A 12,361-nucleotide genomic window follows, 5' to 3' on the forward strand; every position below is an offset into this window, starting at 1 on the left:
GAGCAGAAGACTCATTACACAAGTTCCTAATATAGCAAGTTATATGATCATGGGCTATGTTTTAAAAAATTTTGAGTCACCCATTTGTCCACTACTAATGGTAAAGGTCTTCGCTCTGTGGAAACTCTTCCTCCTAGAGACTGAACTGACTCAAGGGAACATTTATTTTGGGACACTGTCCTTTAAAAAGAAAACAGGGTGAAAAAAAAAAAATCAGCTCTGAGCACTATTCACGTTTATTCACGTCTGAAGAGAACTGCTTCCTGTGCAGACAGAGCAAGGCAGAAACCAGGCAACACCCAAAGCCAGCAGCACCATGCCGTGCTGAAGAGAGCCCTGGACTGGAATTCAAGAGGCTGTGGCTCAGTTCCCAGCTCTGCCCTGGCCTTTTGCTGCCGTGCAGTGGGTGAATTCACTGCTCTGTGCCTCAGTTTCCCTGCTCTGTAACACACATGGTTGGCGTTCAGCTCCTGAAGGTGTTAAATATCACTTCTAAATATCACTGCTGAGAAGGTGTTAAATATGGCTCTGGAGGGTTTGCCTAATTCAGCCTCAGCTCATCCCCTTCCCAATGTTCTTCCTGCACTTCATTCCCTCTAAAGGGTCCTGTACATCAAACACTTTTCCTTAGAATAAAAGGAGGGGGGGGAAAAGTAATAAGTGAACAAACCACAGCTCCATCAGCCAGGAAGGAAAAAAAAAATACAACAACAAAAAATGCAGACAAAGAGACTTATTTGGCTAGGTGACATCCTGCCCAGCAGATTCCAAACTGCCCGAGACGCATCTTGTGGATGGAAGCGTTTGGTGTGCTCGGTTTGGGGAGCGGGGGGAGATGGAAACAGCACAGAAATGAACTCCTGCAGCTGGGGAGGGGGAGAAGGAGAAGGCTGACCCCAACAAGGTCACCTCGGAAGGCAGAAAACCCCCCAGTTTTCCTCCCTGTGCCCCTGAAGGCAGAGGGCTGGGGCTGTCTGTGGCACCCTGAGGTGTGTGGGGGTTCAGATCCTGCCCCAGGTGTGTGGGGGTTCAGATCCTGCCCCTGGTGTGGTGGGTTCAGATCCTGCCTCAGGTGTGTGGTGGGTTCAGATCCTGCCTCAGGTGTGTGGTGGGTTCAGATCCTGCCCCAGGTGTGCGGTGAGTTCAGATGCTGCCTGCCCCGAGTCCTACAGAGCAGCACTGAGAGAGAAGAAGGAAAAGAGAGAACAACCAAAGGGAAAAAGAGAAGCGAAGCCCAGACCTCTCCGAGGGAAGCCAAAGGCCAGATGTTCCTGCTTCCTGCCGCAGCTGCCCTCGGCCGCGGTTGTGGTTCTCTGTCTGGAGCTCAGACGTGAGAGCCTGGAGCGGGCTGGGAGCTGGCCCAGCCCGGTGCCTGCTCCTCTGCGGCAGCAGCCGACAGAGCCTGCAGAGCCCCGGGGAGGCCCCGCTGCTGCCGGGCTGCTGCTCAGGAAAGGTGCTCTCCCCTCACAGCAGGAGACAGGTGAGCATCAGGAAAGGGAAAAGCGTGCTTTGGACTGGCCTTATGAGAACTATGCCAAAAACCATTGCTGCCCCCAGCCCTTTGTTCTGAGGGACCAGGAGGACTTCAGGACATTTATATAACAGGACCAAAGGTGCCTTCTGGGCTCTGCCTTTACAGGTGGCCAGTAGCTTTGACGCAGAAGTGACATTCCCCTTTCCACCCCAACGGAATATTTTTGGCAGAAGAGAAAACGAAATCGTTCCTCTTCTCGGTCTTGTTTTACCCCGCACAAACATTCTCACTTCCCGTTGTGCTGCAGGTGAATGGAAGAACCGCAAACACAAACGCGTGTGCCTTGCCGTGGTGTGGAGCAATGGGAAGGCGTTTCTCTAAAGGCTGGGAAGTTTCCTTTCGGCAGGATGTCCTGTGCCAGGGAATGCTCCAGGAACCGGGAGGAGCGATAGAGCCAGGCGTGAAACGTGTGTATTTAGTAATCACCTTTACACTAGATCGTGTTTCTTCACATTGCTCCTCTGCAACCGGCTGCATACGAACAAAACAAAAAACCCTACGTACAGTTGTGTCTAGCACAGGAGAGGAATTGCGAGCAGGCAGAGCAGAAGGCGAGGCAGAGCAGCTGCGTGGCAGATTTTGGCCACTGCCGAATAAGTGGAGTGTGTAAGACGGGCCAGCCTGTACACACACGGCCGACAACTGCTCACAGGTCCCCCGGGGTCAGGGCACAGCCACTAATCCACAGCAGCCTGGGGAGGCTGGGCACGGCTGCAGTAAAGTGCAACTGGAGGCAGGACATAAACAATTTATCTAAAATACTGACAAGCTTAATAAACCAGATTAGTGCTTTCCCTGTGGGTAGAAATCTCTTTTTTTTTTTTTTTTTTTTTTTTTTTCTTCTGCCTGAGCTCTAGAGAGGCCAGCACTAACAGCCTCAGTGAAAAGATGTGCAGGGCCCAGGGGTGAAGCACAGACATTTTCCAGCAGGGTTTCTTTCTCTGAGCAGCTCGGGGCCTCAGGGCTGCTCTTCCCTCTCCTTGCACGGGGCACTCTGTGTCTTTTATTTAATTGTGGTGTAATGCTGCTGAGTTCCAGCTCCTCCAGAGCCGTGTGGCAGCGGGGCTGTGCGCCCAGCCTGGGCACAGCCAGGGCAGGGCAGGAGCTGCCTGTGTGACCCCTGTCCCTGTCCCTGGGCACTCACAGCCCCTCCAGGGGCTCAGGGGGATGTCACCCCTCAGCACGGGGGCAGAGGAGGGCAGGAGGGGCAGGGGTCTGTCAGGGAGGGTGAGGGTGACGTGGGGATGAAGCACAAAGAGGAACAAAAGCAGGAGGGAAGAGGAGTGGAGCCAGGATTTGTTACTCCAGACAGGCTGAGATGAACCAGTCTGAGGGACTGGATGTCCGTGGATGCCAGCAGACAGAATGCTGGAGTAGTTCCCTTCAGAAATTCCTTTCTGTGCCCTGGCCAGGCCATCGCTGAGCCACCAGCAGAGCTCCAGCCCAGGCAGGGTTTGCTCTCACATCCACCTCGTGCCCTCCCTCAGACCCGGGGGTAGATGGGCATTAAACATTCCTCATGTCACCCATCATCACTGATAAGAACTGATTCCTGCCACTTCTCTAGATCAGAGCAGTGGGTAAGAAACAACAGGACTCCCAAGACAGCACACCTCCACTGAGCTTCCTGCACATTCAGCCTCCCTCCAGCAGCCCTGACAGCCCCTCTTGCTGGGGCCATGTGTTACACCTCACTCCCGTTTGTCTGTGTGACCTTAAGGAAGTGATTTGCTCATTAAACATGACATTTTCAACCTAAAGTCTCCTTAACGAGCATGAACTATTCTGCTTTCAAGTGGTTTTGGCTGCAATTCACAATAATTAGGGGGATTTTCCATGCTTGTCCTTCTCTTTCTAAGCAAAGCTGATTTTTCTGCCTCTGATGCTTAGCTTGGGTGGCATTTGGCCACCAGCTCTGGGCGGGAGTCATCCGTACATCCAGTGACCTTAACCTGCCAGAGAGGAGCAAATGCAGATTGCCGATTGTCCCCATCATTGAGTCACTGCCCTGGTGATTTATTCACACCAAAAAGGAGCCACTTGTGTAACCCCCAGGAAGGAACCACCGGCTTTCCACCAGAACAGGAGCAGCACTGCGTTCAGTCCCAGACAGAGCCTTGGGTCGTGTTCCTCCCTGCTCAGTCATGAGCATCACAGTCCCGGCAAAGCTGGCCACAGTCTCTGGGCTCTGTCACTCCTGCGAACATCCTGCTCTGGCTGACTTGTCTCACACAAAGCAAATTGGCTCTGCAGGGAAAATGATCTTCACAGGCATTTCCTGTGTCAGTGGGGGACAAATCCTGGCCGCTGCCATGGCACCAGGAGGGAGAGGGAAACCCTGGAGCCCCTGGGTGTAAGAAGCACCTTTGGTTTTCACTGCCACCTGCCTGGGGTGGGGCAGAGCTGACCCCTGACATCCAAGACATGTACAGGTCCTGAAAAAATGTAAAAAAAGGCAAGAAAAAACAGAGCAAAGAAAGAAGAAAGAAATGTTTTTCCTGGCCTCAAATCCCGTAAGGAGCTAAGGCAAAATCTCAGCCTAAAGAGAGGCATCCTCGCCTTCAAATCCTTCGTGCCCAGGACTGACAGGGGCTTCTCTGGACCACGTGTATTTGGTGGAGGTGGATGCAGTTGAGTTTGCAGATTGTGACACCAGCTGCCATTGCAATCAGCCTTCCCCACAACCAAACAAATCCCACCCCTGCCTGGGGGTAACATCCCACTGAATAAAGGCTTGAATAACACCCCAGGAACCAAAGCTTGGTGCTGGCCGTGGCAGGATGCAGATTCAGGAGATTCAGATAACAACTGGTGCAAATCCCGGCCTGGGCTGGATGAGACTGAGCTCAGCCAGATATTTTCATCTCAGAACAGACTTTCTTTCCATGAGCAGCCTCTTTCCACTTCCAGCAAGGCAGGGACAGTGCACAGTTTCCCTCTCTGAAGGGCAGGAAGGCACAAAGTTAATTTGTGTTTGCCTCCTGCTGCAGGATTCATGGACACCACGCCGAGTTAGACCATCGTGTCCCCAGGGCCTCTCAAACCCACACCAACACCAGCAGTCCCTTCAGTTCTCCTGGCACCGAGCTTCAGCTGGGCTGAAAACACTGCACGGGTGGCATTTCCAAAACCAGGGGGAACAATCCCATCCTGCCCTTGCCCTGGGTGCTCCGCAGAGCCAGTGTCAAATGCACGGCTGGCAGTGTTTAGCTCTGCTCCGCGGGCCTCACAAGCAGAAAATAAGAGAGAAGAAGCAAGATAAAGACAGCAGTGTGCAGCATGAGTGTAACAGAGCTGCTGTGATGCTCTGAGGTAGGCCTGACATTGTGTCTCTCTGGGAGCAGCAGGTAAAACCTTTTTTTTTTTAAATGAAGAGTCATGTAATCGAGTGAACAGGTCTGACTTGGAGTGGGATGACACCAGGGAGATGGGAGGTGTTAGTTCTGTCCTCACAGCCTGCAGAGCCACCAGACTGACAGGGAGGATTGCAGCCAGGATGGGAAGGAGCAGGGGGAGGCCAGACCAGCATCAGCCTGGGGAGACCAAAGCACCAAGAAAACAGGCCAGGCAGGGTGGGACTGAGGCACAGTGCGTGCCCAGGGAGCCTTTGGGGCTGCCCAGCTGTGGGATGGAGGCGACAGGGGCACCGTGAGCCCCAGCCCATCAGCCTCTGCAAGGATCCCAAATCCCCTGGCAGAAGTTGCTGCGCAGCAGGGGCACAGAGTTGGTGTTTTTGGACTGGGTTTTTTTCCTTTTTTTTTCTTCTTGAAAACACTAAAGAGATGAGCAGCTGAAAGAGTAACCAGCACAGTTCACTGCCTTCTTTAGAAAGGCCTGATGGAATCCCAGCCAGGGAGGGAAAAGGGCTTGGGAGGGAGATGAGAAGTGCTGCTGGTGCCAAGTCCAGTGAGAGAATTTGGCACGAGGGTGGTAAAAGCATCCACCCCTCTCACACTTGCTTGTGAGGAGGGGAAAGAAAAATTAACAAAACAAAAAAAAAAAAAAAAAGGAAAAGAGAGGGAAAAAAATAAGGGGAAGAAGGGGAAAAAAGAGAGAAGGAGAGAGGAGGGAACAGCAACCCAACGTGGTTGGGTTGGAATAACTCAGCTCACTGCAGCCTGTCCAACAACAGCCCTGGCGGATCATAAAACAGCCTCTCACATCCATGTGGTTTGTGCTGCTAGGAGACAAGGTACAAAACACACAGCCTCACACCAGGCTCTATAAAACCTTACGTTCCCCCTCAGAGCCAGAGTTCATCCGAAGAATTCGCATCACCTAATTAGAACCAAGTTTTAAAATAATCAGAAATAGCAAAGTAGGGAAAAACCCAAACAGCCCCTTTCCTTTCTTTGCCTCCTTTTTGTGATTTTAGTTACCATAAAAATTGAAAAGTACCTTTCTGACTCTTTTCCAGGCAGAATTTCCTCACAGAGGCTTTGCTGGCAGGTCTGGCTTCCTGAGCCCGTGTGAAGGTGAAATCCCTTCCTGCCCTGGTGCCCGGGCAGGTGTGCCCCATTCTCCTGCCCCGTGGGAGAGCTGCTCACCTGGGGAGCACAGGGAGGCCTCAGCGGCTGCTGGCCCTTGCAGGGCTGTTTTTCTGCCCAGAGGATGGGCAGCCAACATTTGCCATTACAGACACCGCGATAATGTTTCTCTTTTGTTTTCATCTTTTTGTACATTTATACATTTCAAATATTTATATATTTCAGTTGGGATGAAACCTGCAGTGCTGCGGGTGCTTAGACCGGTGTTGTCCCTTTGTGACAAAGACACTTCCCACACAGAATTTCCCTTGCGTGGGAATGCACAATCGCTGCTCCCCCAAGCTCCCCGTGCTCTTTTATCTGCACATCCCCTGCTGCCCCTGCCCGGGGCCGGCAGCTCATCGGGGCCGTGAAATGTCCCGGCCGTTCTGGGGCTGCAGGAGCCCAGGGGTTGGCCAGCCCTGCTCTGTGGCCGGGCTCTCACAGAGGGCTCCGAGCGGGGGACAGCTCTGCCCGCGGCTCGAGTTCTGCTCCGCTGGCAGAGGCCGTGAGCAAAGCTCGCTCCTGGAGGGTGGATCACGCCTGGCTTCCTGAGAGAGCAGCCCAGGGTCCCTGGAGGGAGGGTGGATCCCCCTGGAGACCCTGGCAGGGAGGGTGGATCCCCCTGGACACCCTGACAGGGAGGGTGGATCACCCTGGACACCCTGACAGAGAGGGTGGATCACCCTGGAGACCCTGACAGGGAGGGTGGATCACTGGACACCCTGGCAGGGAGGGTGGATCACTGGAGACCCTGACAGGGAGGGTGGATCACTGGAGACCCTGACAGGGAGGGTGGATCCCCCTGGACACCCTGACAGGGAGGGTGGATCACTGGACACCCTGACAGGGAGGGTGGATCACTGGACATCCTGACAGGGAGGGTGGATCACCCTGGACACCCTGACAGGGAGGGTGGATCACCCTGGACACCCTGGCAGGGAGGGTGGATCACTGGACACCATGACAGAGAGGGTGGATCACCCAGGACACCCTGACAGGGAGGGTGGATCCCCCTGGAGACCCTGGCAGGGAGAGTGGATCACTGGACACCCTGGCAGGGAGGGTGGATCACCCTGGACACCCTGACAGGGAGGGTGGATCACCCTGGAGACCCTGACAGGGAGGGTGGATCACCCTGGAGACCCTGACAGGGAGGGTGGATCCCCCTGGACACCCTGACAGGGAGGGTGGATCACCCTGGAGACCCTGACAGGGAGGGTGGATCCCCCTGGACACCCTGACAGGGAGGGTGGATCACCCTGGAGACCCTGACAGGGAGGGTGGATCCCCCTGGACACCCTGACAGGGAGGGTGGATCACCCAGGACACCCTGGCAGGGAGGGTGGATCACTGGACACCCTGGCAGGGAGGGTGGATCACTGGACACCCTGGCAGGGAGGGTGGATCCCCCTGGACACCCTGGCAGGGAGGGTGGATCACCCTGGAGACCCTGACAGGGAGGGTGGATCCCCCTGGAGACCCTGACAGGGAGGGTGGATCACTCTGGACACCCTGACAGGGAGGGTGGATCCCCCTGGAGACCCTGACAGGGAGGGTGGATCACCCAGGACACCCTGGCAGGGAGGGTGGATCACTGGACACCCTGGCAGGGAGGGTGGATCCCCCTGGAGACCCTGGCAGGGAGGGTGGATCACTGGACACCCTGACAGGGAGGGTGGATCACTGGACACCCTGGCAGGGAGGGTGGATCACTGGACACCCTGACAGGGAGGGTGGATCACCCTGGACACCCTGACAGGGAGGGTGGATCACTGGACACCCTGGCAGGGAGGGTGGATCACTGGACACCCTGGCAGGGAGGGTGGATCCCCCTGGACACCCTGACAGGGAGGGTAGATCCCCCTGGACACCCTGACAGGGAGGGTGGATCACCCAGGACACCCTGGCAGGGAGGGTGGATCACTGGACACCCTGGCAGGGAGGGTCGGGATGCCCACACGGGGAGGGTGCTCTGGGGGAGAAGGGAACTTCTTGCCCGGGGGGATTGCTGGCTGCCTTGGCCCCCAGCCAGTGGAGCAGCCCAGCCTTTGGAGCACGTATGGAAGCGAAACGCTGAGGAAATTGTCCATCCTCTACCAGAGTCAAGTAAAAACAAAGTGCAGGCTTTATAAACACGGGTGTGTACGCTGCTGAAAGAGACTCTGTCTGCTGGGGTTTGTGTTTGATGCTGCTGGCCAGAGAGGCTGCTTGGGAGCAGGACTTGGGGGATTTCTTAAAAATGACAGTATTGGAAAAATGCTGAAGACATTTCCCACCAAATGAAAGTTTTGGTTTCTCTTTTTGGTCAGGATCCTTCCAGCTCTATCATTTTCCTTCTATTAAACTAATATCCATATTCAATATGATTGTATGAGCACGATTCTACCAGTGTCTAAAAGGGAACATGAACATTTTCAGGATTACATACCTGCACCTTTATTTGTCAAGAGAGAATCAACCCACCAAAAACTTCATGATTTTTTTTCTTTTTTTTTCCTTGATCTGCTCCTTCAGCCTGTGGGGCCCTTCAGCCCCAGCTCTGCCTTTAGGGAAAGATCAGCCCGTGGTCTGAGTGAGGATTAACGCTCTCTCCGACAGCATCAGAAAAGGAAATGCAATAGGAGGATCTCTGCACAAGGAGGACAGCCCAGGGCAGTGCTGCACAGCTCTGCGCTGCTGCAGCAAAGAGCAGGAGCTGTGAGAAACTCCTCCTTCCCCCAGGAAAGCCCAGCTGGAGATGCACGCAGGGAAAGGCACGAGAGGCACAAAAACGTGCTGGGTGCTCCTTTGTGAGGAGATGCACGACCTAACTGTGAGCTCCACCCCCTGGCTCCTCACCCAGGAATATTTACATTTCTGGGACACCAGGCATCCCCTGGCACGGCCCCAGGCAGCTCAATGCCACCCAAAAGATGGCAGAGGAGGAGAGAACTGAGCAGGGTCTGCCCTCACACCCCCAGCCTCTCCTGGAGCCTCTCTCAAGTTCCTTGGACAAGACAAGGGAGAAAAAAAAAAAAAAACAACCAAAAAACCCAAGACAGTTTTTATTTACGATCATGTTCATGGGCCACTCTTTGTCTAGACAGCTGGTATTAGCATCTGAAGCTGTCCTGGAATCTAAAATACCATTTATCTGCAGGGGAAATAAAGCCCTGGATTAAACAGCCCATAAAAATAATCTGGGAATTGACACGGGGCCCAAGGAGACCAAAGGTAACAGGACCTAGAGCAGGAATCTTTGTTTGTCTTGGCTGCAGGGATGTTTTCTCAGAAAACTAAACCAAACAAAACAACTTCCCCAGTAACACCCCCCAAAATAATTTGGCTTCAGGAGAGTGTTTCCTTTTGCTGCTTCTCCTCCCACTTTTGTTTGATGGCTTTAAGCATGTCCCCATCCACAGCAAAGGACAATCCAAACACAACCGATGGAAAGAGGGACCGGGCAGGGGCAGCTCCTGCTCCGAGGGTGTCCCTGGCACTGTGAGCTGCTCTGTTTTCCTGCAGAGGTTGCTCCAGAGTGCGAAAACCTCCAATTTTACTTCACTAGTTCCCAACGTGGGTTTTTCTCATGTAGCCATTCTGGCAGACCCTAAATGAATGGGTCAGACCTGATGAAACTGCCAATTACACTTGGTAGTCCCACTGTAACATTGAATCCGAGGAAATCTGCCATTTTCACCTAATGCAGACAGTGAAGAGTGAGACAGAAGGTCAATGCGAGATTAGGAGGAGGGCTTAAAGCAAGAGAAGGCAAAAATGTCACTGGATTTAGGGGCTGCCCTTAACAAATCAGCCTCTCCAGCTCTGTGGAACAGGCTGGAAATGAAGCTGCATGTTGGTGGCACACCCAGAGCAGGGGCCTCTTTTCCAGCTGTGCTGCAGAGCTCACACACAGCCTGGTGCAAACTGCCTGTGTCCTAAAATCCAGCCCATAGACGTGCTAGGTATGAAATCTCCCCTTGTTTGGAGGCGTTCTGTAGTGCAGAGAGCACCCAGCACAAAAGGCTGCGAATTCCAGGTTAGTGCTCGGCCTCCTTCCTCCCTGTTCTCTGCAGTCCCCGGAGCCTCTGCCCCGTGAGTGTTGGAAATGTAAAAGCCTTTTTTAAAAATGTATTCGCATATTCACAGTGAACCGTAAGAGCTGGGGCAGGAACCTCGCAGCTCCAGCATCTCCTGCTCTGTCCTGGATTTTAAAGGAGGGAAGTTTGCACTTTCTGCAGGGAACAGCTGAGTTTTGGTGCTGCGAGACCCGAATTACGGGACCACGGTCCTGACTCAAGATGGCCAAAGTTGTCCTGCTGAGAGGGATGAGATCAGAGCCTGAAAAGGCAAATTCCAGAGTGCAGAGAGAAAAGGATGTTTTCCTTTCCGCTGGACAAAACACGACTTTTCTGGCAGGCCCGGGCAGGACAGTCTGTCCACTCTGGCAATCCCCTGCACGCCTGGACGTCCACAAGTGTGTTTCCACATGCAGCCTGCCCTGGTTACTCAATCCCCCTCCAGGAGAAGCTGGCAAGGAAGATTTCTGGGAGAACTGAGAAGCAGCAGAGTCTGCAGCGTGCTGCTCCCCTCACACAACGTGCAGCACCGTTTGGAGCCGCTGGGAAAACGAGCAGAGGAAATCCCCCTCGGTGCCCAGCCCCAGCTCTGCCCCATCCAACAGCTCAGGACACTCAGCCAGCCCCGGGGCCAAACTCCCCTCCCCTTCCCAACTATGATTCTGAACCTTTGCCAAGGGCATCTGGTAAAAGAGTCACATCCCAAAGGCTTTTCCTGACCAGTGTTTTTGCATCCTGGCTTCTTCCAGAGTGTGCTCCTTCACTGTCCATCCCCTCCCGAAAACAGTTTGACACCCACCTGGGGGGACACTGATGCTGGTGCTCAGCTCTCCTCAACTGCCACTTAAACTCACTGGGAAATGAACCACAGCTGGCCTTGGGATTCTCATGCCTGTTTAGGTTGCAAACACCCCACCTGTGTGACCACAATATTATTTTATTTGCCTTTGGTGTTTGTAGAGAAAGATACACCCCTTGTGCTTACTGAGAAGTTTTTGTGATTAGTGCCAGTGCCAGGCAACCTGAGCGGGGAAAACAAGTTTATTCTAGTGGAGACCATGGTTGGTCTTGATCATGAAGTTCAGAACACAGTTGGCAAACACAAGCACAAGAAGACACAGGCCTGAAGCACGTGTGCCACAAGTCTCTGCTGTAAATGTCAGGAATCCTCCAAGACCCGCATAATTCCAGATCCATGATCTGCAATCCCACCTCAGGAGTGTCTGAGCTGTGGGATGCAGCTCCTCAGGTGGGTTCCTGTCCTGTCTCCCACCCTTTTCAACTCCAGGGTTATTTGCACTTCTCTATTTTTTTATAAATGCAAATAAACCAGTCAGACTGAATACAAAGAATCACCTTCTTTCTACCAAAAAGGATCTTATCACACAGCACTTCACCTTGGGACAGGCAGCTGTGAGAGCATTGATTGGGAACATTCACATTTGTCCGAGTAGGAGGCATCATGAGGACCTGGAGTGCTCATTCTTCCAGGTTTTCCTCTACAGCCAGTTGTAAATTTCATTCCTGGCATTCTGTAAATCCAACTTTCACTTTCCTGTTGTGCAGCACAGTTTCAGTCAGCTTTCTTTGAACACCATTCCACAAGGAGCACGTGTGAAGCAGCCCCAGCTCACTGCTGGGAGGGTTTGCCGTGTCAGTGCTGTTATCAAGCACCACAGCCAACACCTCCTGAAATCTCTGCACTCTCTGTACCAGGCCAGAATGAAAAATGTCCAAGTGTCAGCCTCAGTGATCAAATTTCCTCACTTGTCTGCTTGATTCCCTGCGCTCCCCTGGGTTCCCATAAAGCTCATTAAACAAAACAAACCTTTAGAACGTTTGACATGATTAACTACCCTTGCTGCTAATGTGTGCAACCCACCCAGGTGTCTAGACAGTTTGAAAAATACAGATCATATGTAGGAGCAGCAGCTGGTACTCCTCAAGTCTCTCTGCTGGACCTGAAGTTAAGTAGAAACAGACCTTATCAATACCTGGTGGTTCTCCTCCAAGGAAAACATCCAGCCCGTGGCAGGAAATGAAGTTACTGCTTTGGTGGGTGGCACTTTACCTGCAGCCTGCCAGAAAGTTCTGCACTCTCAGAGCTCCTGTTTTGAGAAAGGTGAGAGAGCAAAGAGCTCAGACCTGCTTCCATCACTGAGCAGAGGTGACACCAGCCTGGCAGCGACATTCCTGGTCAGAGATGACACCAGCCCGGCAGTGACATTCCTGGTCAGAGA

At 53.2% G+C, this 12,361-nt stretch overlaps 1 long non-coding RNA gene across 1 annotated transcript; it reads right to left on the minus strand.

Annotated features, from left to right (window-relative positions):
- Positions 1-2,453: 2,453 nt before the first annotated feature.
- On the minus strand, positions 2,454-6,019 carry LOC136300514 (uncharacterized). The gene is made up of 2 exons (XR_010723697.1): positions 5,933-6,019; positions 2,454-3,969 (listed from the first exon to the last, which is right to left on the minus strand). It is a non-coding gene; the product is annotated as an uncharacterized lncRNA (long non-coding RNA).
- Between the last annotated feature and the right edge of the window lie 6,342 nt (positions 6,020-12,361).

This window comes from Chamaea fasciata, unplaced genomic scaffold, assembly GCF_029207755.1.
Source record: "Chamaea fasciata isolate MVZ Bird 193981 ecotype frontalis unplaced genomic scaffold, bChaFas1.0.hap1 SCAF_23, whole genome shotgun sequence".
NCBI lineage: Eukaryota > Metazoa > Chordata > Aves > Passeriformes > Sylviidae > Chamaea > Chamaea fasciata.